This window comes from Patella vulgata, chromosome 4, assembly GCF_932274485.2.
Source record: "Patella vulgata chromosome 4, xgPatVulg1.2, whole genome shotgun sequence".
Lineage (NCBI taxonomy): Eukaryota > Metazoa > Mollusca > Gastropoda > Patellidae > Patella > Patella vulgata.
Genome location: NC_065882.2, coordinates 41,389,709 through 41,415,555, shown reverse-complemented (window position 1 = coordinate 41,415,555; position 25,847 = coordinate 41,389,709). Strand labels below are relative to the sequence as shown.

The 25,847-nt window shown below is 37.7% G+C and overlaps 1 long non-coding RNA gene across 1 annotated transcript; it reads left to right on the top strand.

The window, feature by feature from the left end:
* The first annotated feature begins 7,193 nt into the window (after window positions 1-7,193).
* LOC126819245 (uncharacterized) lies at window positions 7,194-24,907 on the top strand. The gene is made up of 2 exons (XR_007679559.2): window positions 7,194-7,418; window positions 24,709-24,907. It is a non-coding gene; the product is annotated as an uncharacterized LOC126819245 (long non-coding RNA).
* Window positions 24,908-25,847: the final 940 nt, after the last annotated feature.

Genomic DNA, 25,847 nt, shown 5'->3' with positions numbered 1-25,847 from the left:
AAGAACTAATTCTAAAATTTAGTATTATGACCTTTGGTATTTTGAAGTTGTTGATGTTATCGATAAATTAGTTTTATGACAATCATTATTATATACTTATCAACCACGAAATAGTTTTATATTACATTTGACACGTTTAGACAGGCACGTTTAAAAGTTTACTTTATAATAAGACCGAGACTGTTCATACAAAATTTGTGCACAATTGACGATCCATCCAATCATCCATTACCGACGTATGTCTCTATTAGAATAAGACGACGTATATAGAATAATACATGTATGTAACATTCCGGTCATCATCTTTGGATGATTTTCTTTCTTTTTTTTCATTGATTAAATAACCTGACAATGAAACTGGAATTAAACTAGGGATTTAAACGTGTTATGCATATCGGCGACAATCATGATTACAATTATTGTTAGAATAATATTCCGGGAGCAAATTTAACGTCATTTTTATGTGGAACAAGGTGAGCGTTAAAATGACTTCTAGGTTCGCAACTAGATGATTTCATCCTGTGTCGTGATTTGAAAGTCGTAAAATCGACTTGGCACAGCAAAGTAGTACAGTGGGACAAATGAAACCAAAATATGCTGAAATTGTTATATGTAATCTTCCAGTCTATAAGATTGTTTGCATGATGTGGAATTAAACACATCTAATTAGTAGGGAAGTATATACACCAACAATATGTAAACTGCGTGAACTTAATGATGTATTATGTAAGATTTTATATAAAGAGCTAGTCGTTCTTGCTATTATTGTTTAAAAATAGATAATGAAAAATGAATATTATATTGAATTTTCCAGTCATATTACTTCATTCCGAGCGAGGTTATGAGAGTTTGAAGTTTTCAGAAGATAGTCCCGATTGCCAAGTACCATTGCTAATAAACAAAGGTTTGGTTGTCCATCTTAATGTTAAATTATTAAATGGCGCGGGTGTTCCAATCCATTTAGCGATCTAAAGAGTTGATTATTGGCTTGGCATGTGAATAAATGTCTAAACAATAATTTATATAAAATGTAAAGCCAGAAAAAAGACCTGCAGTAGGCAGATTTAGCTCTAACATAATGTATCTTTAAACATGATATCAAAAATCCAGTTCTGGAGTAGAATGCGTGAAGTCATTAATGTAAAACAATATACAAAAAAATTGAATAGCTTGTTGTTATCATCCTTCAAAACTAGAAAATGATTTCTGATGTATCGCAATCCAACTGCATAATATAAATATTGCGAAGGTGTTCAGTAAACGGTAATACATATTTATGTTGTTGAAAGTCTAAAATCACGTAAAGTAAAAGTTAAAAATCGTAGTAGGTGACCCAGACACTACAATATGTAGATAATTACAAGGGCGGAGATAAGAGATAGACATATAGATAAGACACATAAAACACTCATATACAAGACAGCTGTTCACTGGATGAAAGGTCTGTATGTGTCATCATTATTTAAGTGTCTTGTATATCACTTGACGTGCACTAGGAGCCTGGTGTCTGCCTAACTACACTTTCAGGAATAGTGGAGGAAGTCAGGAGAAAAGAAGATCTCGGGCGTAAATTTATGGTGTTCTATTCCAGCCACTAACCGCGTTGCACTTCGCCTTTAGAAAAGCGAAGCGCTGTGCGTCGTGCGTCACTTTTTTCATATAGAAAAAAAAAGCAAAGTCGACTTTTTAACACGACGTCGCCCTTTACAATATATTCTTAGTGACTAATAAACCGGGATATTAATTTAGCTGTAAATCCAGTATTATTCACCATTCACAAACGCCATCAAATGAAATGTACAATGCAAATACTTTCCCCGTGTCTAATAATTACTGCATTGAAAAAAAAGTACTAAACGGAAAATGAATTCTTCTGGTACATGCGCATTTCATCGCCAAAAATAAAAAAAACTATATCCGTTTAGAAAAAACGACGCGAAAGGTGACGTCATGTTAAAATGTCGACGTCGCTTTTTTCTCTCTAGCTTAACATTAAAAAAAGCGAATCGCAACGCTGGAAGTTGTGAAATAGAACACCATATAAATTGCTAACGCTGAGCTCTTGTCAATTGTTTTGCATGTAAGGATTTCGGACACGTTGTGTAAATAAAATCTTGGGACGTCATTTAAAGGATTGAAGAATATATATTTAGTAGGACTTTATTCCCCCGTGGGATCCAGTTCCTTATGCAAAATCAACGGTTACTCCGCAATTAATTTGGGTCTTGGTTAGCACTGAACCCCCTTGTTGAAATCAAGTGCTCGTTGGACTACTTCATGAGACGATAAGATTCTATTTACCATAGTCTGCTTGCCATTTAAAATGGATTACTTTTATATTTTCATAGCCGTATGTTACTAATAATAGTTATCGACTGCAATTGAGTTTTACTGGATAGGTCTGCAGATTGTCATAAATTAAAGAATAGATAAAATAATACTGGTTCGAATTTACATATTTTAACGTTTATATTCATGTATGAATTATTTGATGTTCTGATATTGGCCAATATGTAAACAACTGGATTCAGACAGTGACGTAACAGTCACAAGACAGACCCCGACATAAGATAGGCCAAGTATGCCCTACTTTGTAGCTCTATAGTCTTTCAGTAAATAAAGCCAAACAAATAACATGTCTGGGAAGAAAACAAGTAGAATGAAGGAAGCAGTGGATAAATATTTAAATTAAAACACTAATGTTGTTGTTGGGATTTTTTGGCTGGGACTAGCATGGGGGACTTTATTTTGTAAACGGAACTGTTTTCTTAAGTGGATGTCACTCTAAAAGTCTAATATTAAAACCGATATTAAAGGAACATGCCAACAACAGTACTAATACAAATATAATTTTTTTTTTCTATAAATTTCTGTAAGACGGGATAAGACTGGTATTGTAAAAACCTTACTAACAAGAACTATTCAACAAGTATTGAATTGTCCTGGTTTCGTGAGGACGACAGGGGCATCTCTAGAGTCGGTCTATGTCGGCCGAAAAAAACCCTTCTATTGTAATAAATGCTTCCGACACTGGATAACTTTGTTAATTCTTATACGACACCGATAATCTTACGATTGTGAAAATCTGGTCGAGTTCAACAGCATTTAGATAACAGCACACGAATAATAATAATTTAACAAATCATAGCAGATGGCATTATACTGCTCAGACTATCAATAACTAGATTAATTAAGATGTACGAACGATGACAACATGACAAGAGAAATTCTTTTATCGTCAGTGACGATATTGAAATAATATTCTCTTCATTGTACATAACTCGATGCCGTCACGTTTCTGTTTTTTTGTGATAAATTTTCCCCAAAATACATGTTATTTAGAATACATATTATTCAACGTACGAAGTTTGCGTCACAGGGGCGGAAACCATTTCCTTGTCGGACCGGGGGATGACAAATGGCTTAGGTAACTATCTCTTTTCTTCTTTAAAACAGGGCCTCTTTAATGAAAAAGGGGGATCACAAGCGAGCCTGGAGGTCGGGTGTTCGATCCCTGCATTGGCCGAGAAAGTTCAACCAGATTTTCCGGCGTGATGCAGGACGGAGGGCCTGACAAGGACAGCTGTCTAGTCGTTCGGATGGGACGAAAAACCGAGGCCCCGTGTACATATTGGCGTGCACGTAAAAGATTCCTTGGCAGTTGGAATTTCATATAAGAGTAGGCCGTAGCGCCGCTGCCCGGGCAAAATTTCCCTCATAGCACACTGTATGGCGTATGCCCGTCTTCATTAGCCCAGTTTAGGAGCAGAACAGTAGGACGTTAAACCCCATTTCATTTCATTTCATTTAATGAAAAAAAAAAGTGCGGATCAAACGACGTTAAGGGCATTTAAGCAGAGTTGTGGCCCTTTTATCAATGTTGAAGGGACTCCCTTAAGTATCAATGTTGAAGGCACCTTTCACATAACACTGGCGTCAGCTTGTGCTTACAAAATTAAAATAAGCATAGTTAAATGTGGCTGAAAAGATAAACAAATGTTATGGAAATGGGGATAAGCGGGAGAGTGAGGAAGAGTACATGTGTGTGTTTAACCTGCACTCAACACATCATTTATTCCATATTTCGCCCGTGCACATGGATCTTTAACAGGGGGAAGAAACCGCTGTAAAAAGGGGAAAATTCTCGAAGTTCAAGTCTCGACCCCCTCCCCAACCATATACACACACACATCGCCCGCACCCACGTACCCACTGATCGACAGAGACACATTGTTCGATGTAATACTGAAATAATTTGCACGTCATGTATGTCCACTATTGAGCAGTTCATGAAAGGGACAGTAACCAACAATATATATATTTTTTTTCTGATCGTTAGAAACATCTTTTTTTCAGTTGTTAAATGGCTGACATAGTACTAACTTCAATTCTGTGTGTGTATACCACCCCACCCCCTTCCCGTACCGAGGTACCCTTTCGACTAAAACCGGACTCGCAATACACTGAGAGGGCCCAATGGTGTTGGCTAGTAATGGCCAGACCCGAAGTTGTTTTAAAAAAACCTAACTCACTACTAGTTTGCGAGATGGCTTCAGCTTTCATTAATTTTTGTGGAAATTTGCGGTTTTAAGTATATAGACCGGAGGCTCAGCGCGCGGGGAGGGGGGGGGGGGGGTCCATCAAATGGGCACAAAACCAGACCCAGCCTTTCTAGAGTAAAATTTTGCGTCGAATACGATGCCGAGTGGTAATCAGTCCGCCGTTGGGACGTTTTCGAGATATTCGGGGTCAAGGGTCAAATGGGTTCATCTGCACTGAAAGTGAATGCGCAGTCATTCTTGTATTATGAACAGAAGCTGAAAATGATCGAAAGTAATCACACTTTCAATAAAAATGTAAACTTGCTAAATTCACCTTTGTTCTTTGTGACCCCAGGGGTCAAAAGGTCACGTTTTCCGTTTTAGCACTAGGAAGATTTAAAGTAATAAATGTCAACGTAAAATATAAAAACTAAAGCGAAACCTGTTCAAATTAATAATAGGAACATTTAAAATTTATCTGGTTTTGTGCCAATTTGATCCCCCCCCCCCCCCTGCACTATGAGCCTCCAAACTAATAGATTCGTGGGTAATTAAAGATCAGTATGGAAGATTAGATAACGAGTTGGCAGTTCTCAATATAATAGTTAAAAACTAGATAATGTAAAGGCAATTTGCTGAAAGTTTCAGTCAAATTGATCCACTATGAACCGAGAAATAAGCGATCGAAAGTTCCGCATAGCCTCGGTCATCATTGCTAAAGTCGGTACGACAAAAATCATAGTCTCGATTATCCATTTAATCGTTAAATCGAGAAGGAAAGTTATGGAGCAAATCGGATCATAATCCAACAAATATCGCAGGCTAGCGTTGACATCGAGAGTTGGTTATGGTCTGGATACGTTGATTAATGTCTAATTAATAGTTTATTTAAGATTTCAGGCCTAAAGAAAGACCTACAATAGGCAGATTGAGCTCTTACATAATATATGTTTAACTCGACCGTGGCTTATAGTTCGGATGAACGTTACACTCTACTGGCTTAACCACGCCGGCGTTTTTAAATTAGTATTCAGATGGCCATATTATGTGCTACACAGTAAAGAGGGTGCCTTTTTAAAAAGTTTCTGCTATCTAGGTCGTATATTATACACGAGCTGTGTATGACTGTATATATCACTGAATGTAATTCTATAAGGTTACATCTGAAAACAACCATATACAAATCATTGACTTGACATAATATAGTTTTAGATACTCAATAATTAGCGTGTAAATAATGCAATAATTTTGATGTTCTTAAACTGAAATCTATTTTGACACCATCAATGAAATTCCATTTGGAAAGGGCGACGCATTGCGTTTGGAAAGGCGGCGTCGTTTATTTCCTCCATGCCATAACACTGAAAAAAAGCGACACGAGGTTTTTGGGGTTTGCTTCATGCGTTACCTTTTTCAAAGGCGACGCGCGTTGTGGCCGAAATAGAACACCATACATGTAGATTGCTGTGACCTATATGGAGCGCGTGGTCGCGTGCCAATCATGGTGACTGCCGAAATCTCTCCGAATAACAGTGTATCTGGTTGGTCGATTGACAGATGTCGCGTGCCGGTGATGTTAACGACTTCAGTCTTATCACCGAGTAGATTAATAACGTTATTCTTGCTGTTTTTCTATCATAGTATTATTATTCATAACACCAGGCTATACACGCATATAAACTGAAACCTTTTATACTCGCATTGAACGCGCTTATCTATTAAAAGGTCACCGACGCGTTGCCAACATAGAAACGTCCTATTAATGAAACATGTAGCCCCCATGAACTGGAAATTTGGGGTTGATAGTTATATTTAATTATATTGAGAGCTATACCAAAGCCAATAAACGCGTGTCTGATAAGCCATCATATTGATTAGTAATTTGAATTTTGATAATGTGGATACTACATAATTTCGTTTAATAAGATTAGAAAGTACACACAGTACAAGATGTCTTTGATCGCTATAAAACATTTTTTTTGAAATTTCGATTTTTTTTAATGGATCTGGGTGTTAAATAGAATGACGATGTAGAACTGCTAACCCTAACAAAGACCACATCTGGGTCTTCACAATACTGCACGTGAAGTATAACAATTACTCATTTTATCCACAATCGGGCGTCCTTTGGTTTTCTTCTTTCTTTTTCCCTTCTTTTTGAGGGACAGGGGGGCAGTTTGCCAGATCGATTTTGTAACGAATAAAAGCATATCGATCAAAATGCACTAGTACATAACCTTGTCGACTTGTGTATTTTACACTCACGTTTGAACTATAAGAGTAGTTTTATGGTGTAGGTATATCACACGTGGTTCGATCCAACATACAAATTTATACAATTTATTTTGTAAAAACAACCCCCTTTGAGCCCAGTCCTTCAAAAACATTCAGGGATTGTATTAAGAAATGTGAAAATATAAAATATATATGTTGTTTTCTTTTGAATTTCTGTTCTTTTACTTTACAAATATGTGAATTTATACTTGAAATAATCTAATAAAATGGCAGGTGTTTTCAAGTGAGTTATTGTATACAATGTAAAACATCAAACAGATTGTTCGGTTGCTAGATGGAATAATAAGATGTTAACTATTTTAAATTTATGAATAATAATGGGTTATTAATCATTGCAGATGTCGTACGGTGATTCGACACCCACCAAGCTGATCAGTAAACCCAATTGACTTGATTTTTACATGAAGAAAATGGTGGAAATTACCAGAATAAAACCCCCATGATCACGAGGATCTAATCACTGCGCGCTTGGAAGGGATTTTCTCCTAAGGAGGGGATGCTACAAAAGACAACTGTTTTGTGTACATTTTGTATTATTGTGAAATAGATTTTAAGTAACCGGAATTAACACCAAGTTTAGTGGTAGGGGTTTTACAATTGTTTATTGTTCAGTTTTGTGAGTAAATCAAAATCTTAAAATACTGAAGATTCGTTTACCCGTGGCTTGGTAGAGGGCTAGATAGGCCTTTTTTCGCCAACCCTTGCTGCCGTCCAAAGCACGTGCTTAGTCTTAGTCGCTCATCCATATACTGATTATTATAAAGTTAGGTTTGTTGTTAACAGTCTGTGAGTGATAAAAATAATATATTGACCGGAAGTAGCTCTTTTGTGAAGGACAATTGACTGAGAAATTTGAAGAAATATAATTAAACATACATTATGCAAGAGCTAAATCTGCCTATTGTAGGTCTTTCCTTAGGCATGAAATGTTATCTAAATTATCAATTAGACATTAATTAACTTGTCCAGACCATAATCAATCCTCGATGTCATCGCTAGCCTGCGATATTTACTGGATTAGGATCCGATCTGCTCCTCTACCCTCATTCAGGATTAAATCAAGAAATGGATAATTGAGGCTATGTATTTTATCGTACCGACTTTAGTAATGATGATCGCGACTAGGCCTAAAATTCAATCGATAAATTCTCGGTTCATAGTGGATCAATTTAAGTGAAATTTTCATCAAATTGCCTTTACATTATCTAGTTTTTAACTGTTATAGTGAGAACTGTTGCGCGATTGCACCACGTCCTCATGGTGATCTTATTGGGTTCCCAATGCGTTTATGGAGTTCTTAATACGACCATGGCGGGGTTACCAAGCTTGCATTACGCTCCTACGGCGGCCATGCTTTTCATGTACGACTTGCTTTAAAAACAGGTGATTCAAAGTTCATACATCAGTATGTATGTCTTCATCTTGAAATTTTCAAAAATCTGACCAGCTGATATATAGTCGCCGTGATTACGTGGTACAGACGCACGTGCAGTCACGATACACATAGAAGACGTGTGGTAAGAAAGCCATGAGCGTGGTTAGAGCGCCGCGGGTTCGCCGATGATCGCCGTTGCCAAGCCAATAGATCTCAGTAGAAACGGCATAAGCGCGGAGAGGTCGTGACGAGCGCGCCGTGAGAACGCGGTATAATCGCACAGATCGCGGTAAGAATGCGACTTTTTTCAAGTTTGTAAGTTTTTGGGGACATTTTCTCGCAGTGTGTTCACGTTTGTCGGCGACCGTGTGCATTTTCTGGTCGCTGTACGGTCGCAGCAATGGAGTAAGGACGCCACCCCGGTCTGGCGGGGACTTGACAAACTAGCTGTTCTATACCCTAGTGAAAATCGGTCCACGGAGTATCGCCATTTTACAAACATCCATAATGACGCAACAGTCATCAAAAATGTCAATTACATAATTAAATACTCTACCAGATAATAAATAAACAGCACCACAAAATTTCTTGTGAAAAAAAAATCCATGTCATTGCGAAGTTATTTTAAAATTTAAAAGCTTTTTTAAAAGTTTATTCGTTTGGTTTCGTAAATCGGACAGTGTTATTATAACATTTCCAAGTCATATTACGAATCACATCTGAGGACAAGAAACAGAATGTTTTCATATTTTGCACAAGGTGGGTTTATTAATTATCCCAGGGAAGATGCGTGTAATTTTACTTGGCTGGTCAAAAATCGGACACTTCCGACTGGCGTTATTTTAAATGGCTCCCTCCCATGCATACTAAAGATAAAATCCAAATTTTAGTAGATACTTCAATTTTGATTGGCTAAGCACTAAAATCAATCTAATATTATCCAATCAAATTACTAAAATTTGGATTTTATCTTAGTTAAAATTTTGTAAAACATGTCCCAGACCGTTATGCATTCTATGGGCTGTGTGGTCTATTTTATTGGACAGTTAAACTGATATGTTTCGTTACACAAAAAGTGTTTGATTACCGCAGGATAACACTCATTGTAAACAACGGTGACCTGGGTGACATACATGTCAAGAGATCACACAAAATTCTGTAAATTTGAACAATTTTATCTTTTAAGTGTTATCGTTACACCAATGTAGGCTATAATGTACTGTCCAATTCGTCAACTTCTTTAAATTTTGAATTAAATATAAAAAAAACTGATATCTCATGTAGATTTGATTTGTTTTTACAATCTTTTTTAAACAGTAATCATGGTGTTGAAATGTTATCTAAAATGAAATTTTTAAATCATTTCCATAGAAACCATAAAAAGGGTTTAAAGAGTAAAATGGGACAATGTCGATTACCTACTTATGTTTCATGTACTTCCCTGTGTAATGTAGAAACTGATCTATATCGAAACATGAGTAACATATAAATAACGTAAATGATGAGTGTCGAATACATATAAACCGTTTGATCACGACAACTGACTATTTGTTGTAAACATTCTTGGCCCGGGTAAAGAGTTGAAAGACATGAAATGAAAGGAAATGGGGCTAATGAAGATGGTCATACACCATGCAGTGTGATATGACGGTGATTTGGCACCGACAGTAGTTTTGTTTCTTTCATTTAAGTTCCCTATTTTCATTCAAATGCACACAATTCTACGCAATTTTGGGGGGTTGGGTGGTCTAGTGGTTTAACGCGTGCGCGTGAAACCACAGGGTCTGTCATTGAGTGAGGTGGCGTGGTTTCGACTCCCCGCTTGAACGTGACAAGGAGTGGGTCGTCTGTCCAACCTCGTGAGTTTTCTCCGGGTCCCCCTACTACTGAACAACCCTACGCGCAAGCGAATTATTGAAATAAAATTGAATCATATGTTAGTCCCGAAATGACCTAGTTTTTGTCGAGTGGACGTTAAACCACATTGCTCTCTCTCTCTCTCTGTGTCTCTCTCTCCCTCTCTCTCGTTTGCTTTATGTATTTTTAAACATCTCTGTGTTAGCAACCGTAAACTTTATTCCTTGGACTCGGTTGTCAATCAAAAAAGGCAAAGAAAAAGCGAGGAAAACGTTAAGACATTATAGACTTATCTCAACTACTATCTTAGTATTTGTAACAAACTTATATAAAATATTGCTGCTAAATACTAATCTCAGTTCTGTACATTTCAAATAATATGTTCGAATCTGAAAAATAGTTTTCATAGATATGATCTTACACACGATTTTAATGGAAACGTTTGTTATGTCGCAAAGCATTCTGTTGGCTAGCAAACCTGAGACGTGGGGCTGATTTAATCGTTATTCTACGAAACTTAAAAATAATGAATCCATAGTGTCAAACATTTTTTTCCCTGATACTTCTGACTTAAGCAACGAAATCGTATTTGTCAAAATGCTGAATAAATTTAATAGTCTATTAGTGGACATGTTGTTGAACTGCTCGAGGCTGTAAGTGGTTTATCGCCCAGGAAACGGTCCTATACACATTATGAGGCTCGTATTGTAAACAAAATGTAGTAAACATCCTTGTTTAAAATTAAATAATGATGTGCGCATGACATACGCCTTGCTGACCTAATCTGTTTACTAGGTCGTAAAATGTTTAAATATAAATTTAAGTTTGGATTGTGGCTTTACAATATTTGGATACTTTGAGAAATGACATAAACTTTCGTTTGATCAAAATAAATTAAACGCCCCTAGAGTCTTTCTAATTTATCGAATGGCCCCCTTTGACAGACATTATGGATGCATAAAAGATATTAACACAGATCTATCCTTCTAACAGCCTTTCATTCTTCTTAAGCTTAGTGAGGCATTAATACATGGGTCAGTGAGATAGGGAGACTACCAGCCATCTGTCCAAGACTTGGGGAGCTATTGGGTCTCGGATCAAACTACGGTCACCAATTGAAGCGCGATATAGAATGACAGATGGCAGGCGAGGTCATGCATAGCTGCAGATTGTTAGATGTCGTAAATTAGCTTTGGTTCAAGACGATTTATAATGGTGAACGGGGGTATTTATATCTTCGCTATTGAATGATAGAAATATGTTCAATCAGCTCGATAATGAGATATTTCTACTTTCAAGTATGTCCATCCTCTTCGCAGCTTTCCACACTTGATCATTGCTCAACGATTCTATTACCTTTCATGTAATCATGCTAAATAGTTAGTTTTAAAACAACATCTACAATAAACTATGGTGGCTGGTTGGTATCATGCGGTGTCGTGATGTCGCCCTTCATAAGGCGACAGTCCGACAACCCGACATTTTAACCCGACATCTGGTGCAGGACGGAGGGCCTGGCAAGGGATATCGTACAGTCGATCGGATGGGACGAATAACCGAGCTCCACTGTAGATATTGTCGTGCACGTAAAAGACCCCCCCCCCGATAGTTGGAATTCGATATAACGGTAGGCCGTAACGCCGCCGCTATCTGGGCAAAGTCCCCCCACCCCCTCATAGTACGCTTGTTGAGAATCACGGATGTAGATCAACGCCGGATTAACCATGGGGCACAGGCCCCAGGGCCCCCCACATTAGAGGGCCCCCCACAAAGATCTCAATTGCGTCCAGCCCCCTCCTCTAGAAATGCCATCATTTCATAGCACTCGCATTGATTGGTCCACTGAAATAACGCCAGAATGCGCTAATTTTGTGGCAGAATTTTATTTTTTTCTGGGGTAGGTACTTCTAAATGGCTCCGCACAAGTCCCTGAAATGCCAGCAAATCACGTTTCCGGCCTCCAATTTCTGAAAAATTCCCGGGGGGAGACCCCCCCCCCCCCAGACCCCCTTGCGGGGCTTCGCGACTTTGGCGCTCGCGGTGGCCGGCCCGGCCCGGCCACAGCTTTGCGGTCGGTGATCAGGGGCCCCCCACATGTTCCAGGCCCCAGGGCCCCCACCATGGTTAATCCGGCATTGATGTAGATAAACAAGTTTACTACAACCTCAAGTTACTAGTCACAACAAAATCACCAATATTACTGATAAAAAGAAATATACACAGGCGAGAAAAGGGCCTACTGGTCATTCGGGTGGGACACAAAACAACCATTGGTAAAAGAACCATTGGCATTTGGAATTCGATAAAGAGTAGACTTCCAGGGCAATATTTTCTAAATCAGACCCGTCTTCATTAACCAGGTGGACTTTGTATTTTGTCTTGTGGTTATAATTGATAGTGTTTGACCTACATCTAGCTCTTCATCTTTATAATCCATTTTACACGTAATACCACCGGCTCCAACCGGATATTGGGGGGGGGGGGGTATGGGGGACAACAATGGAAGGAAATTTGAAATTGTCTAATGGTACCACAATCAGAACATAATATTCGGAAAACTAGTGAGCATGTCACTACACCATCTAAATGTTTTGGCCACGTTTTTTTAACCCTAAAGCTAAGCAGCTACCTTGATTATTAACCTCTCTAACCGAAACGTGGGTCTACCGCTCAGTTGGCCTTGTCAATAAGTCATGACACGCATCCTTGGATCATGGTCATCTGCGTTCACACAGATATTACCACAACCGATGCTTGAATCGTTTAGATTAGGATCAACCTTTCTGTTCACAATCACAGGACTAGAATTTGTTTGGTGACGTTGCAAAACGTCAACCCTACTTCTAACGTGAATTAAGGAATCGTTGGGTTCATACTGCTCATGATCCCCCCTCTTTAAACCGAAGCAAATTATCGGAAGAATCTACTTCCACATGCCCCTATAGTGGTTTGGATTGTAATCCCAATTTGAACGTAGTCTAAGTCTATTTGGATTTTAACGGTTAGACATTTAGAGATACAGGTCAGTTTAGTAGTCTGATAGACACCTACTCTATGCTGACTAAGCCAAATGGAGGATCATTAGTTTTCTATTTGGAGGGGGTTTTACGTAATCGCTGCTTGTCGTCCGTTTTGGTCATCTGGTGGCGAAACTTGCAATTCTAATAGGCATGTAATACCGGCAGTTGAAATCTCTTTACATTTGAAGTTACGTCACAAAGCTATACGTTAAAGGTGCCAAATCTAAATTAGATATGGTCGCCAATAGAGCCCTCATTATACACCACTGCCGTTGTGAAATCGTCACGGGGTACCAACTCAAATGGCCTAAGTACCCTCGAAAGTAATTTCGCTGAAATCATTATGAATTTGTTGCAGATAACTTTCCAATTAAGAATAGCGGGGTGGGGGGGGGGGTATAAAAGTACATGTTCAGGGATTTGAAATTTAATAAAACGTATCTTTGTGTAATGTCTGTAGTCTGGTACGAAATATTTGACTATATATTTATACTATACATGTTGTATCTTGATTGATCATGCTGAATCTAGTTATCTTACATAAACCTATAAAAACGTCTTAAATAATTTACATTGTAACCTCTTATATATTATCAAATCATTTAATGTTAAAAAACGTGTTCTTCTAATAAAATCCTGTGAAACCCGATCCTATTATTTTAATGAGCTAATTCATCGAAAAAAGATATTTTTCGGGGCTTAGTGGAACATGACGATACAAGCTTCATTCGTGTGTATACTTGTAGATGTAAACCTACACTAATTCAAAAGCCACTATGAGATTCAGCGATAGACAGCGACACACACAACGCGGGTACATTCTGCAAGAACAAGTCAGCAATTTTAAGCTTACACCGTTAAAAATGTTACTTTTCAGTATTTTGTTATTCTTTGTAGTGAACAGACATAAAATCAATGTTAATTGGAGCTTGCTGTCAACAATGTAATTGAAGTAATCTATTCTTTATCTTTACTTATCCACATTCCACTCAAACCGTATACAACAAAATTCAGGGCACCGTGTGTGTATATATCACACACCGTACCAACTTTAACATGACAGACGACTTAGTGCACGCGCATTCGGCACGTGCCCGATGGAAGCTTGGCACGCGAAGTTGACCTTCAGCGGAAATGAAACGCAATATTATTAAAGTGAAATTTGAGACCTCAAATGAGTTGCTCGACTTCATTCGGGTAATTTTGAACTTTTAAAGAAAAAAGATTGACATAATTTCCTGCTCTCCTGTCAAGTGATGTTATCGAAAAGCATCTGGCGCATAAAGTCCTGTTTTAACTTAAAACCATATGACTATCAAATTTTCATTTTTTGCCCAGCAGGGATGTTGATATAACGACAGAGGATTGGTTTACCAGTACAAAACACGCTCGTTAAATTTAACTAATAGAAAATAAAACTTGCTAAATTTCTAAAATTGCAAGTTTTCTAAAAGACTAAATCAATTCATGCCATCATCCACACTAAAATCATAACATGTAACAAATGATTCATCTCTGATATCTAGAGTAAGTCGATTTCCGGAGGATGGGATAAATTCTTTTCTACTTTTCTAATATCATGATTTTGGGATGAATGAAAACAGATTTTTCTATTATAGGAAGTAAAATCATTCCCTTCCAAAGATTACTCCACTAATTTTTCAGTTGAACTTACAGTGGCACTTTTCTGGTACAAAAAGTTAAAATATACAGTTCTAACAGTGTATTTTGTTGTCATTATTACGTATATTCGTGCTTCTAGGAAAGTGGAGATACGACTGAAATGTTCTAAATTTTAATTCAGCTTGGTTGGCGCACAACCTTCGTGTAATTTAAGACCATATGGGTATACCCATGGTTTTGATGATTCTAGTTCTCTTTTGAACCCTGGTTCTCACATGTTCACGAGTATACATGATAAAGATCATTCTAGGATTCACTCATAGCTCGCTAACCTCGAGGTCCCAGTTCGATCACGGTGCTGGTTGAGAAAGTTTCGCGGGATTTTCCGGAATGTGGGACGCTAAAACCTATTTCATTTCCATTTTTGGAAACCGGTAAAGTCTGAAAGCGCCAAATCGGACCACAAAATTACCAGGATCTGCTTCCAAACGGGACGTCAGGAATCTGACACCTTTCTGATCCGCAGTCAAGAGCTTTGGTACCCATCTTGTCAAAACTTTTGTCATTCCTAATTCGTTGACGATAGTGTACTCAACCCTCTCATGTGAGATGCCCACAACATTGGCATGCACCCGAGTAATGTTTTCATAAATGGTTGATGTTGATGGCCTTCCAGGACGCGGGTCATCGCCAAGGCTCTCTCTGCCACGCTTAAATTCAGCAGCCCACTACGTCACTGTGGAAAAGGACGGACACCATCCCCTAAAGTGGAAACCATGTCAGCATGTATCTGTTGGGGTTAGTCCTTTCAGTTGATGACTGACCTATAGCTAGTTTTCTCCATTTCAGGTGATTTCAATGGGTATGTTCACACGTTGGTCTGGTACGAAGACAATAATAACACTACAGTTGCAGTTCTTATGTCTATAATTCATTCAATGAACCCAACTGATCTATCCTTTTCAGGCTTATAACTTTTCAGACAGCCCTCGTGGCTGTCAAAGGGTATTCTCACGTCATCATAGACATTCGATATTCTGTCGATACATGTGATTAAAGCCTTCTTGGGATGACATATCTTTGTCACTCCTGGTATCTTTTGCATGCACCACAAGCACTGCCATCTCATCAGTTATCAGTATGGGATTAGTTGGAAGTTGTATTTCAGGGACCTAGTCTGCTGTATAGGTTGAGGATGAGCGAGATCCAATCTGATTAAAACACAGATCCTATTTCGTTTCGTTTTTATAGTTCAAAATTTCGTTTTATTTGTCTTTACAACACTAGGATCTGTTACGGCGAGTTCTTAGCCTTTTAATGCACGGAACTGTGGGTAAACCACTAGAAACGTCAACGCTGATTGATTAATCAATGTCTGACGTCATAGGGTCAAAAGCCGCTCGTTTGACCCCTGGCGTGAACTCCCACTAAAACTTGTCAGATCTTCATGTTGTGTAGGCCATCGAAAGTATATAAAACCGAAATGAAATATAGATCTGTATTTTAATCAGATTGAGCAAGATCTTAAATTACATGCATTAGACGTGTCTTGTCTGTGCGGAGGAGCAAAAATGGAGCGTGACAGCACAGCCATCGTATGTTTACCAATCGTACTTTTTAATATGGGAACCAACGTCCGGTCAGGATTGCTGAACAGGCCCCTCTTCTCAAAACCCTGGATCTGGCCCTGATGCATGATGCTTCACTGTGCATTATGTCAAACATCTTGGAAACTGATTGTATGTCGATAATGTATAATAGTCATCTAATAGTAAGCCGAACAATTTAGAATAAATTTAGCGAAGTGCCACAACAGTGTTTTATGTTAGCTGTATGTCTATGCCCCATTCTCCCTACATAACTGTACCCCTATCCGATCTGGAACCCTCATATTTAGACTTGACACACAATTCATTAAAATTATCAAATCAGTTGCTGAAGTATAATCTTTGGCCTGTGTAGTCGTGGCCATTTTAAACTGTGTGAACGCTACATTCTCCTAACTTAAAGCCCATTCTGACGTGGTCACCATTTCCAACAACACAATATCACTTTGTGCAATAAAATCACACCAAATTGTCCTATTTAATAGTTTTGGAGTTACATAATACACCTTCAACCACTTCAAATACGATTTTAGAACATTTAAATCACCTTGAAGATATTTGGTACGTTATTTTAGCCTTACAATCAAAATAATATGAGTGTAGAATGTTAGATGGGTTATTATGCATGGTGGTGTTTTGGGTGCCCATATGTAGTAGTAGAGGTAGTGCTTAGGTGTCAAAAGTCATATTTATCTTCTACCTGGATTTACTGACGCTTACACCTGTGGCCCCGAGAAGCTGGTTGTACGTAGCAGTGAACCACTCCCGTGTGGGCTAAACTAGGTGAGAGTTGAACACATCGTGCATACGATCTCTTACGAACGATCGGAAGTTGACTGGATGGAACCACCAATTACCTTATATTAGTTTAACAACACAACACAGTCGATGTCGAGGCAAAACCAAGGCCCATTGGTGAAATCACTGTTGGGGAAATCATTCATTGATTATCGCTCTGTAATAATAGTAGTGTAACTGCCGGGTCCTGGACTAGGGATTATTAAACCCAATACATATTTTTGTATGAAGTTTTATGATAAAATTCACAATTAGTATGTTATTAATCACATGGTCATTATTTATGTATTGGTGCAATTAAACCGTGGTTTTGTATATATATATTCACATTATTTGTTTTAAAAAGACACAGGGAGCCTCTGAAGCTGAAAATTCGACTTTCTATTGGTTTAATACAAAAAAATACATATCAAACTCGGTGAAACTCCCCTCAACCATTCCGTTGGGAAAATTAATTTGGTATATAACGGTCATTTTGAAAATGGGATTTTTTAAATAAATGACATTAAGCGGAGAGAGAGAGAGAGAGAGAGAGAGAGGGGGGGGGTTAACGTCTCCTCGACAAAAACTAGGTCATTTCGAGACTAACACATAGTTCAATTTGTATTTTAATAATTCTCGCTTGCGCGTAGGGGTCTTTTGCAGTGGGAGTAAACCGGAGGACCCGGAGAAAACTCACGAGGTTGGACAGGCGATCCTACTCCTTGTCAGGTACAACCGGGGAATCGAAACCACGCCAGTTGACTCAATGACAGGCCTTATGATACAGCGCGCACGTGCTAACCATTCGGCCATCCACCCCCCCCCCACCCCCACCCCCCACCCCCAACATTAAACGGACGCCCCTGAAAATGTTAATGCTTGTAAAAGTATCCAGATTTGAAAGATTGATACACTTATCTAACTCACTATTAAGAGTTAATTATGCATGGGCACATCTCGTAATTTTGTCAGGAAGACTTCTTAATGCGCGTGCCCAGAGCTAGTTTAGAGTCGGCATTTTTGAGCCCATCCATTCAGACGGCAAAGATAAACCAGCTTTAAAAGAACTTACTCGAAGACAATTAGAGAGCTGGCTTCTTTAACTGGTTTATTAGCCTCACCTTTGCTTTCAGACGATAAAGTTGACAAAGTTAAAGTAGCTAAGTCCGTTACTCAATATCATCCAAAATCTTCGACATTGAAAACACGATTTTTTTTTTTGCAATTTAAATCAGCATTGGTGTTGTGATCTTACCTGGAAAAGATGGGCTTCTGATATCCAATATTTAAGACAAAATAAACATTTTACCATTGGTATACGAATCGTGTACCATAATGTGTCTCAGCGCCATTTGTAACAAGGTGCTCAAAGAATGAGGCTAGACATATTCCACAAGTCATGACAAACGGTGATATCATATTCTTATTTGGAAAGCATGCGCAATAAATAATATCGGTGTTGACTGGAATAACCAGACGCTAGAAACTGACTTGCGGTTGAGACTTCTGGCGTATTTTGCCGAACATAACTGATGACAATTCACAGCAAAACGGACACGATTGAATGTAAAACAGTTTATATAAATTCATATTACATTATTATATGTGTTGCGACTCATTTGTGCGAATTTCTAGGTCCAAAATATTAGCGAGTTAGCTCCTTTAAACTGGTTTAACGATCGCCGTCGAACTTGGGCGTCTGAAAGGCACGTTAAAACACCGGAGTTTTTGAAATAGTCTAAATATAAGCCTCTAGATGGCATATTCGTTTCTGCTACATTCATCGCTAGTGGTGATAGGAGGCATCCTTGTCTGACTCCAATATATGCAGTCAAAGACTGTTATAATTCTGTTCTGTGCATTTCATAGAATTCAATTTAATATTATACATCATAATTAACGATACTAATTACAAAAATTCCTCTATTCTTACAATTATTACAGGTGGCCAAACTGATTTATAAATGTGTTTAGTTTTAAATATTAATGAATATAACTGATTATGTAAATTAAATGCAACGCGCCATGCTCCAAAGTGGGGAACCCCAAATTGTGTATTTTGATCCTGTTTAGCATCTGTTGAACTAAATGACAGATTCTAGGTAATATACAGGAAGCCTTTTATCTTTGGCACGTGACGTTAGGATGTTATTTAAAATAACTCATTAGTATGGGATATCTCTTTTACGGCACTTGACAACAGGACAAATTTATGACTAAAATTATGTTTATTATCCTTTATGTGCAAATTTAATGAAATCAATAATTCTTCTTTGTTATATTTAAAAACTCGGATTTTTTGTTAAATAATGATATTCAGTAATAACTTGCTTTAATGTTGCAATAAAGAAACAACCAACCAACAGTCGGGCATGTGTAGTGGAGCCTGGATATTATGACTTTGTAAAATTGATCTGTTTTTAATAGGGGAGATGCCCGCTTTTTGAAATGGAATACAACGAATATTCAGAGAGCAAAAAGGGCTTATGCGGTTAATATAACAATGTTTATGATGCTACTGGCCAGAATTTAATGTCTATAGATTTTTCTGTCTGGTCTGAAAGTGAAAATCCTACCTCACAGGTCAAATTTAATATGTAGGCCATCATTCCACATCCCATGTCTGGCGTTTAGATATATTGTTCGGTTTAAAATAACTTTTATATAGAATAAGAATGGTTACCACTGTCAAATAAAACCCCCAATTTATTAATACTGCATCACCGCTTTAAAACTTCTGGTTATCATTTTCGTATAAAGAAGGAGGTGGGGCACTTTACATAAATTTTTTAACAGACATTCTTGGATATTTCTTGAAGTACACGTACTGAACTACGATAAATGAAATGAAATGGGGTTTAACGTCCTACTGTTCTGCTCCTATACTGGGCTAATGAAGACGGGCAACTACGATAAAGCAGAAGTACTACCCTAGCATAGAACTGAGGTTGATAAAGATAACACCAGTGTCCACATATCATGTAATCTATCAGACAACTTATACTATAGTACATGTACTTTAATGATTCCTAAGTATATAATAATGTAGGTTGACCTTTACGAAAACCAGGTTGTTATACGGAATCCAATTTACAAAAGGTTCATCTTAAAGACTTGATGTACCGTATTTTGTTTAGGGCGGTATACAATGATACATTCACATGTGCTGGTAAATATATACTGAAATGTACTGGCGTGTCTGAAAGTTGAAACTAATGAAACATCTGTGGCTAAGAAATGGAACCAGTTCATGTACATAAAAGTTCAACCCTATAAAGGGTCTAAAAACTCTTTACACGGTTAATAAAGTAATGTGAAATTAAAATTAATATCATGTGAAACTGATATCCTAATAATGCCTAGCTTGTGTACTTTATTCCAATAAATGTCACTTGCAAAATGTCTGAAGCATGGTGCGCCTTGTCTAGAAATGGAAACTTTGTTAAGTAGATTGTTTTTCTGGTTTCCGCCTCAACAGAAATGCAAATTGTGAATTTTAATTTGAAAATGTCAAGTTCCAAAGGTTTTTTTTTTTAAATAAAAAAACCAAAACAAACCCTAAGTGCGATAGTACTATTTGGTCCAGGGACCGAGCATGGCGTCGTCGCCACCATCTTGGAATAGTGATGTCATATAAAAAATCGAAATCCGGCTATCGCTTCGCAAGAAACAAGCATGACAAGTGTCAAGTACCGGGTCTTTTTTTTTTTCTTTTTTTTTCTTGTTAGGAGCCTCGCTCCAAAGAACAAATAGAGTATCTGTTTGATCCTCTTTTTAAATGTGGTCTATTTTACAGATTCAGAGAATTGTTATCATTGTATGATAGCTTATTGTTTCTGTTAATATTTTTATTATTATTATTATGTACGGCTTCGTGAACACATCCGGCCAAACCACAGATCCATTCACATGATTATGTGGCTTACAAATGTCCGTATTTACTCCTTTTTCTCGTTAGTCACACAGCTTAGCAAGTTGTTGTGGACGCTCCGGGTCAAATTGTTTTCATGAACACAAAAAAAGAAAGAGTTCATATAAAAAGCAAATTGGTATACTTATATCTCAGGTTCTAAACCAGTTAGGGTCTAATTTTGGTGTGCTAAACCTACATTTCCAGGGTCAAGGAGTGCAATTATACCATATAGAAAAGGATCAGATTGTTTTTATTAATACTAAAAAGAACATCTTCATATACATTGAAAAACATCACACAAATTCAGTATGCTCTTAAGGTACAGTAGTTACTGAAAATATTGCATTGACTCTATATTGTCACAACTCCCTCACATGTCCTTTTTGCTTGTCTTACTTTTCACATCGACCCTTGTAGCTACATATGGATTACACAGACACACGCCATGATTGACTATCTTTATCGAGAATCCAGCCCCAACATTCTGGACTAGCTGCATTCTGTGAAGTATCTCTATTGTCCTTCCATTCTGGCAAATATGCTCCATTTTTGGCTTCATGTACATACATGTTCTAAGTCATTGGTCTTAACATACAAAACAACAATGAATCGTTCCAGCAGCTGGACACTAGAAAAGATCCAACTTATGGAACACCTGAACGAACACGGTTTAATATATAAGTATCAGTCTGCATACAGAAGTGCTCACAGTACAGAAACAGCTTTAAACCATGTATTTGACACTATTAGAAGCGGAGTTGACAAAGGCTTCGTCGCTATGCTCGTTTTACTTGACCTTTCTGCTGCCTTTGATACGCTGGATCACAGTATATTACTCAACAGACTTGAATCCGAGAATGGAATCAGCGACCTTGCTTTGAATGGGATTTCATCATATCTAATTGGTAGAACACAGGCAGTGATGGTAAAAACTTCCTCCTCTGACAGAGTGACTCTCACCTGTGGTGTATTGTTTTGCACGTACACGAAACCACTTGGTAAACTGCTCACCGAAAAGGATTTATACCACCATTTTTATGCAGACGACTCACAAGTCATAAATTTCTTCACTCCAGAAGAGAATAGTCCGTTGTCTTCTTGCATGAAAATGGAATCATGTGTAACTGAAGTGAAAAGTTGGATGACTAACAATATGCTCAAACTTAATTCAGACAAAACAGAAGTGTTATTGATTGCCCCTCCGAGAAGATTAAAGAAGAGTAACATTACATATTTGAAAATTGAAAATTCTAACACCAACCTTTCAAGTTACATTAAAAATCTGGGTGTTATCATTGAAATAATCTATCAATGGAAAATTATATCAATATCATAGAAATGTGTTCTGAATTGTTGCTAGAATTGTAGAAAACTGAACTCTTTGCATGCGCTACGAGCTATACACATGTTCACATTATTATTATTATCTGAAGTCTACTTTTGTGAGCTATGTTGTAAGACAAACATAATGGGAATGTACAGTTATTGATGGCAATACATTATTACAAACATGGAATATTTTCAGTGACTACAGTACTTTCAGAGCATACTGATTTGTTGTGGGTTTTCAAATTTTTATGAACAGATGTGTTTCCCAACTTAAATTAACATCTAAACTTACTTGAACGTTCTCTTTTCTTGTATTAATAAAAACAAATTTTGTCCTTTTACAGATGGTATAATTGTATTTCTGGACCCTTAAAATATATGTTTAAACACCAAGAGTGCGATCCTGTCTGGTTCAGAAGCTGGGATATGGGTAGATCTGTGTAACTTCTCATTCTTGTTATAATAAAAGCAATCTGGTCTTCAAAAATGTAGGTTTATACACAATGATTGTAATCCTAACCGGTTCAGAAGCTGAGATATTACTTTTAGTTTACCATTTTTTTATTAAAATTAGCGGTTTTCTTTTGTGTCCATAAAAGCAATCTTATCCTTTTTACATGTTAGAATTGTTTTCCGTTGCCCTGAGAATATGGTTTAAGACATCATGATTGCGATCCAAGCTGATTTAGAAGCGGAGATACAGATTTTTACATACCGGAAATTCTGAAGATCTAAAATGGCAGCCATAATATATTTGGAGGAAATATGGTTCCTTTTCTAAATGGTATAATTATATTCCTTGGTCCTGAAAATGTACATTTAGAAACCAAGATTGCGACCATAAGGGTTTAGATAGGTTGTTGAATATCGAAAATCTTGAAAATCCAGGATGACCACCATACCATATTTGGAAAGCTAAGGTAGTAGGTAGCATCTCTGGAAAATTTGGCGGTTTTGTCCGGAACGTCCGCATCCACCTCAAATCTGCTTCTAAACTGCCTGACTATGTGGGTTTCTAGTTGTTATGTATGACGTGGTCCTCATGTATTTACTACTTATGGCAATATTGTGGAATTTATTCCACAACATATTGGCCAAGAAAACGTTTCCAGGGTTGCGGTAAACCACAGCCCGTATACTACTAACAGTAATGTAATAATAGCAATAACTAAAATGAAATTGGGTTAACGTCCTACTTTTCTGCAACAACCAGGCATCCGGCATGTATGCTATTGGTTATTTTACTTGCAAGCCAACGTAACAAGCGACCTTTTTGTCCCATCCCAACTACTAGACGCCGTTCCTTGTCGCGCCCTCCACCACTGAGCGGGCGGTGATATTGAAGAAGATGGCTGTAACTATGAGCGTCGAGCGAATAACCGGGTTACTACGCTTCTGATTATACTTTTCGGCTTGACGACTCCACTTCTGTCCAATGTGGGACTTGCATAATACAACTGGCCAGTATTTCTCTTTAGAAGTTTGGTTTACATGGACTTTGAGCTGTATTATTTTAAAGGAATTTGTACTAGTTTGTTTAAGTGACATTGTGAGTCTGTCTGTCTGTCGCACTGATCGCTAAAAGTAAACTTTTCATTTGATATGGTTTCACACCTTCAATTCAATCAACAAAAACTGTCTGAGTCTCCACGTTTGTGGTTAAATTCCCATTACTCTTTCTTAAAGGGACAGTTTCCGTCGAATTATTAGTTTCGACATTCAAAGTAAATAGCACTGTCTCTTGTAACACCCACTAAATATCCTTATGGCCTTACATGCGCTTCAGCCGGAAATTCCGAAGAAAACCAAAGAGGTAAGAATGGCAACTCTACACCTGTGTAGTCACTGAATGGAACCCCTAACCTGGTAGTGCCTGGGTGTATTCTACCTCCCTGGTGTAGGTAATATTAAGTATTCCAATTCGTTAAACCATGCGATCACCCAACCTACAAGTAAATGCAACCCTGTCGAACACCAATTCAAAAAATGTTGACACATTCGTCATATTTCTTTATTCGATGTTTGAAAATTCTACACGTAAATACAATGAACCATTCTTGTTGAAACATTTTCTAATGTAGTTATCTACCTGTAGAATGTATCTGGTGCCCACACCTCTCAGTGTTATTCACAACAAAGTGTGATCTTTTTAAGTATGTCTCTGTTTATTTACATTTTCATAACAGACACTTTGAGTGCATATCTAGCATAATTTATCACCTAAAAACAAAACAAATAATACTGAATTCAAAGAAAATATTCCAACTAGGGAAAACAAAAAATCTCAATTTTTGGACGTTTAATTTTTTCTACAGCATAATATACATCTATCAATATATGTAAATGGATATTTTGTTTATACTTTCAGAAAGTTTAGGATGTTGCCAAGTGGAGAAAGAACCTATGAAAATAGGTTTATTAATTAACACCAGTCTTGCCATTAAATCACAGTAATGGATGATGGTAAACTTATATGAGGAACAAACGAGTTGTGAAATTAACACCGGGAGTCCTTATTTGTTATATATAAATAACGCTGACCTTTCTATAATAAAAGTATCATTTAATGATCTGTTGTGTTTGCCGGTAAGGTAATTGTCGGCGACTTTAAAAAGATTGATAATTGCTATTTGAAGCAACATTTATTTAGGCAATTGAAAGGTAAGACGGGTTTCAGCTGCTAAGGCAGGTGGTTTGGAAAAATAGGCCAAATAAGAATACCGTTACTAACATTCATATAGCCCTTATTGTCCCTTCCATACAACGGCAACTTGTCGCGTGCCGCCAGCGGTAATTCCAAAGACAGGGAGCACAAAGGCTTATGATTGATACGCACGCGCCATACACACAGACGTTTCGTATGATTTAACCCCATTAGTTGTCTGCACGCGGTCGGTAGTTTTCATTTAACTGGCCCCCATACTTCAGAATATTTTGGGCAGGTGGTTAAAACAAAGTTCATGTGTAGTACATAGATAAGCTGATAGACTATGTTTACCTGTAGCGGTTTAAAATGACAAATCCATACCGGTATAGCGATAACCTTGCACTTCATTTATTTATAACAACAGACATTTTATAATATGAGACCATCTGTCCTCCTTAGATACCATATACAAATTATGTCTGGGTTGAGTAAAACAGACTTACACACTTACCTATTATAGTCCAGGAGCTAATAACAAAAACTATATGGTGATCAGTTACAAAAGGACGCCCCCACCCCAAATTTGTAGTGGGTGTCCATACGAGTAAAAATCAACTGGTCAGATCGGGCGCGGTTGAGTCATATAGCCACAGCAGCACCTTAAATTACCCCTCAAGGAGCCAAAAATTAAGTCATAAGTTACATGGTTGAAACTTTCTAGAAGCAAAGGTATCCATAGCTGGAGTAAATATTTCTATAGCTGGAGTAAATATTTCACAAATCTAACCAAAATTTCCGGGGCTTTCCCCAAGTCAGACCAGGTCCAATATCTCCTCACGGGGCTTATAATATGGTCAACA